Source organism: Schistocerca piceifrons, chromosome X (genome assembly GCF_021461385.2).
Source record: "Schistocerca piceifrons isolate TAMUIC-IGC-003096 chromosome X, iqSchPice1.1, whole genome shotgun sequence".
Classification (NCBI taxonomy): Eukaryota; Metazoa; Arthropoda; class Insecta; order Orthoptera; family Acrididae; genus Schistocerca; species Schistocerca piceifrons.
The window spans coordinates 807,256,497-807,262,496 of NC_060149.1; positions in this window are offsets into that span (position 1 = coordinate 807,256,497).

The window sequence follows — 6,000 nt, forward strand, 5'->3', positions numbered from 1 at the left end:
CTCGGCGTATATTTCCTGTTTGGTTGACTTACAATGCTCTGAAGAGTATGAAATTCAATTTGTCTGTTATTTGTGCTATTCAGTGTGTCAACCAGATCGCATGAATGAGCACTGCGATGAGCCAATAATTATGTCAACGTATTGCGGAGCCTAAAATCAAATCATGCTGTTAAATACCTCAGGTAAATTCAGCATCCTCTCTAGAGTCGCATAGTTCAAAAGAGCAGAGAATCAGACATATATGTGTGCAATGTATGGCACATACTCGATTGATCAACATTTCCTCCTACACCCCTGTATCGATTTCAACCAAACTAGGCACACATATTACTTACTATCTGGAAATAAATACTCTGGGTATACAAGCCACCAACTTCCCATAGAGGTGAGAATGGGGGCGATAGAAGGGTGGAGGAAAGAGAAGCGAGGGGGAGGAGCTGGTGGACAGGGAGAGATGCGATGAGGAGATGGACACAGAGAGGTGGAGGAGCAGATGGGCAGAGAGAGGATGGGAGGACATGGTAAGAAAGAGGGGAACAGGAAATGGACAGAGATAGGGGGAGAAGCAGATTGACAGAGGGAAGGAGAGCAGGAAATGGACAGACAAACGGAGAGGAGGTGGGCAGAGACAGAGGGATGGATAGAGAGAGAGGCGGGGGGAGGGGGAGGGAGGAGGAAATGGACAGAGAAAGGAGGGGGGAAGAGGCGGAGTAATAGAAGAACGGAACAACTAAATACCCAGGCAACGTTGAGTTTCTCAGCTGTCTCTCCTACGAGATGTATAGCGCATTTTCTGTGGTATTTCAGGAGGTATCCACAATTTAGTTTTAGCATAGTGAAGCTGGAATCAGCCCAAATAAATAATGCGTATCACGTCTTCCATGCGACGCTCAGCGTCGACGGAACTCGTCGGTTTGTTTACCGTTACAAACAAAATGGTTTTTAATGCGGAATTTTACGTGCCCGTTCGACAGAGCGCTCCCAAATTACTCTAGTCAGATGTTTTTTAGCCGTATATCTCAACAGGGACAGTACAACCCGAGGAATAACCAACCAGCACCCCGGCAGCGAAAGCATTGACCTGACCTGCGCTGACTGCTACCGCCAAGCATACAGTGCTACACAGTCGCTGTTAGATAGCTGTTCATTCCCCCAGTTTTACTGTGCCTGTTAATGCATATCGATAAAATAAATATCTGACTAGAGTAATCTGGGAGCGCTCTAACGAACGGGCACCCAGAATAAAAATTTGAAAACAATTTTGTTTGTAACAGGAAACAAGCCGACGCTTTCTGTCGTGTGGCGAGCAGTGACTACTTAGGCCGACTCCACCTACAGAATGCAAAAAGGAAATTGCAAATACCTGCCGAAACACGAGACAAACTGCGCCTGGCGATTCTTAGGACAGACAGCCGGTATATATTGACCAAAGCTGCCCAATAGATATTACTTTTTTAATATATTTGTGGCGGTACTAGCATTGGACGCACGCCCATCAAGTGGTACCTCATGCACTGCTTTCGTAGCACATACGATAGACGTTTACCAATAACGATCACATAATTTTCAACTTATACGACAGTTTTAATTAACATATTAAATTAGGATATTACACATTTTCAATGGCGATGCTCCTGACATCCAAATTAGCTGATTTATGACTGTTCATCAAGTTTGTTTGCGTGACCATACTCCGCAGCAAGCATAGAAATACAGGACGTCCCAAAAAGAATGACCCGATTTTAACTTGTAATAATATTGAGACAAATATCACTAGGTAACTGAAACAGCGCTAGATGTCGCTATGAGCGCTGACCTGGAGCATGCAGCCAGTCTATCGCAATATGGAGTCCGCGCAACAGAAGGCGTATTGTGTTATTGAATTTAGTCGTACTCAATCAGTGATCGCATTTCAGCGGGCATTTCGTATTCGATTTCTTCCTGTGGGGATATGTTAAACAATGTGTTTACGTTCCTCCCTTACCTCATGACACTGATGAAATAAAATACAGAACATCTGCTGCTGTAGCTTCAGTGACAGAAGAGACCTTAGGCTCAGCTTGGGATGAATTCGGCTGTCGGCTAGATGTCGTCCGTGCAGCCAATGGAGGATATATTGAACATTTATGATGGATTTTTATAAACTTCTATCTATTCTGTGTAATTTAGTAACCAATTTGTTGGCATTAAGCCCTTCTTCCTAATAAATAATTGTATTTAAAATCAGGTGATTCTTTTTGGGACACCCTGTACTTGTTTTGTAAATGAAACCGCCTTTTCCTGCTGCCACGTAATTTATTTATCCCAGACGCGTTTCACCCTTTTCTATTTCTACGGCATCATCAGTGGGATCTATAACGATATAGTTTTGTTAGTATTAGATTATTAAACAGTACACGTTTCGATTTCTTATGTAAAAAAGCAATTACTTGCGATTTGCTGATCTTCATTTCCTCTCATCTGGTCTGGAGGTTGCTCTGCCACTTCATTACTGACATATAAGCACAACTTTGCGCTCGGAACTTCTTCACACTGTTCATCATGTTTCCTTTCCTTTTTGTGGTGTACTATTGTTCTTTTGCCACTCGATATAACTATTTCACCGTTCGCTGCTTTTCACAACGTAAATATTGCAACTCCATTACGTGTTTCCCCTTCTTTGGTATGTTTACCTACTTGTTGCCAACCTAACAAAGTACATGTTCAAGACTACCTTTGGTTCATGATGTTTATAACTTGTGTATGTATGAGAGAGAGAGAGAGAGAGTTGGGGAGGTTGTCGGTTTGAATTGTTTAGTGTTGTAGTAGCTGCTAGCGAGTGATTTGACTTTTCATTTCAGTATTCTTTGGATGGGTGAGTGTAAAGATGTTGAGTGGTATTATTATTATTATATTGGATAGTGTTATTATATTAATCCCCTTTGGGAGCTTTATTCTATTATTTTTATCTAATAGTGCAAATAATGAATTGATTGGCATGTGTACTTGATCATTCAGCAGGGTTTTCCTTCGTGCTTGGCTTTCTGTAGGTGGTAATTTTCTGGCAGGGTTAGGAGGTGTTTTTATTGTTGATTTGAATTATTTTCATATCATCTTCTCTAGTAGTTCATTTGTGGTCATGTTGTCTTAGGTGTTCTGCAAATGTTGAGTGGTTTGTCCAGGTTCTCATGTGTTCGTTGTACCTTACATCAAATGTTCTACCTGTTTCTACTATGTATCTGCCTTCATATGTGTTACACTGTAGGTGATATATACCTGCTTTCTGGTGTATGTCTCTGTTTTTTGCCACTTTTGGGGTGTATTTTTGTATAGAATTGTCTGTTGTGTATGATATGTTTATTCCCTGTCTTTTGAAAATTTGGTGATTTTATGAGTGAATTTGTGTTTGTATGTCATTGTGTACCATCTTGTATTTTCTTTCATCCTTTTCTGATTGTGTAGTTGTTATGGGACTGCGTGTTTATGTTTGGTTTTGTTGTGTTGTTGTCTGTGGTTTGCTGCTTTCTGCTTTTATTTTACTTTTAATTTTGTTGTTTAGCTTTGTGGCTATGTTATTATTGTAACCATTATTTTGTGTTATCTGCATTATTATGTACAGTTCTTTTTAGTAGCTTTCTATGGTGAGTGGAACTGTGCTGAGTCTATGGAGCACGTGTCAAAGTGCTGCTTGCTTTTGTGAGTGTGGATAGTTCGAAGACTGGCGTATGATAATGTGAGTTGCTGTGGGTTTACAGTAAATTTGAAACATATGCTAATTGTTGTTTTTTTCGATTATTGTTGTTCTTTGTCTATAAGTACTACTGTGTTCCCCTTGTCTGTTTTGAAATGATAATATTTTCATTTTTAAGTTTTCTCCTAAGTTTTCTGAGTGTTGTAGATTCTGTGTTTTTGTTGTTTTTGAGTTGTTGTGTTTATATACTGCTTATTATATTCTGGAGTTCTTTTTTTACTAGTTCTCTAGTTAGTTCAATGTTGACACTGCTGTTTTCATTCCTATCTTCCCTTGTTAAAACACTTTTTGCTTCTATAATTAGATTTTCTAAGTAACGTTCATCCATTTCTGAATTTACATTGTATTTTAATCTTTCTCCAACAGCTGTCTCTCTCTACTGTTTAACAGTGTGTCAGTAAGGTTCACTAATCGTGGGTAGAATTTGTGTGTGTCTTTTTCTTGGCTGTGTGTAAAGGTATTGTGTTATGACTGGAGTTTTTTGAGTTAGTTGATCTTTCTTCTACGAACTGTTTCCAATCTTTGTACAGCAGTTTTTGTGTGCTTTTCGACCTTGTTGACCAAATAGGAGAAAACTGTCATATTGTTAATGGTGTGTGCGAGTTGTAAATGTGTCTTATGCAATTCGTAATTTAGCTCCTGTTTTTTAGAGTATAGGAATTTCATTTCGTATTTTGGCCACATTTTCTGAGCCACATGCATGGCTTTTATGGCGGTGGGTGAACTGTTTTTAATCTTTACATTGATATATTTAGGTGCAAGATCGTTTACATTTACATATATTGTTGAATTTTATGTGTTGTGTAGTTTTGTGGATGTTCAGATGAAGTCTTCTTAATTTGCGGTATAGACCACATGGAAATGCATGGAATGACGTGAATAACAAGTTTGTTTGCGTGGCTCATACACACACAAGATATAAACATCATGACAGTTCGCAGTGCGATGAGCACCAGGAAGTCGTTCCTAACAACTTCTGACACTGCTGACACCCCTGGACGTTTCAGCCCTTCTCTAAGGACACTGTGGGGCTGCATCCCCATTGCACGTGATCGCACCCCTTTGGAGTGCAGGCCAACTGCAATGTTTGCTCTCGTGTATAGGTTGGAACCACAACGGACCGTTCAAAATCGTTCGACGAAAACTGAACGTGATCCAAAGCATCGAAGGTTTCTTACGCTTTTTCAATCATCCTGCAATATGATCAGACTTGAGTGCAACATTAACATGTGCGTGAATAAAACGGCAAAGGACCCTTCCCCCAGTTCAGCGACACCCTTGGTGCCAGCCACGCAACTTTGTTGAGCACATTAAAAACGTAGCTGTCAGAAACTTCGATACCATTTCAGCCTGGCTACTGCTCGAGCGCCTTAAGGTAGGCAAAACTGACCAAAGAGATGTCGAAGGGGTTGCCTTAACCCTCGGGTACTGGAGAGGCCGCAAGGGGGATTTGGTAGAGAAATTTCTCAAGGTATATTTCTAACGTTCTCAACAAATGTGCGTGGGTGGCACCAATGATGTTGCCGAACTGGAGAGCTAGAAGGACCGCTTGCCATTGTATTCAGGCACGTGTTAACGTTGTACTCCTGTCTGATCACGCTACAGTAGGGTGGAAAACGGGAGGGTTGGAAAAGCGTAACTACCCTTTGATGCTTCAGATCACGACCAAATTTCGTAGAATGGTTTTGAATGGTCTGTAGTGGTTCCAACCTGTACACGAGAGCAAACATTGGGGTTGCCCTGCACTCCAAAGGGGTGCGATCACGTTCAGTGGGTATGCAACCCACATTGTCCTTAGAGAAGGGCTGAAACATCCGAGTGTGTCAGTAGTGCCAGAGGTTCTCAGGAACATCTCCCTGTTGCTCATCGCACTGTGAACTGTCGTTTTCGATCGCGAAATGAGTGGGATCAGTGCCCCAAGAGAAGGATGGTTTCATTGACGCCCTTTATGCCACCCGTGAGGCCTTTTCGTGCTGATTCTGGGCGGTGGATTGTCTGAAATGTTTTCATCGGCCACTCATAAGTAATCCATATGATTTCATTGCTGGGTGTCACTGTTTTGACCTCCATTATAGAGACGACTAAATAAGGTATGAAATACGGGAAAGAGAGTGTTGACGACCTTCTCATCGTGTGACACGTCCACGTGGCGCTGGGAAGATCTGTGGTGAAATCTGGTGCCAATGTGACATTATTAACGCACCTTAAAGCTCACATGAACTTTCGAGCTGTGTCCCTTTTTTCGGATATATCGACACCTAGCTGTTTGA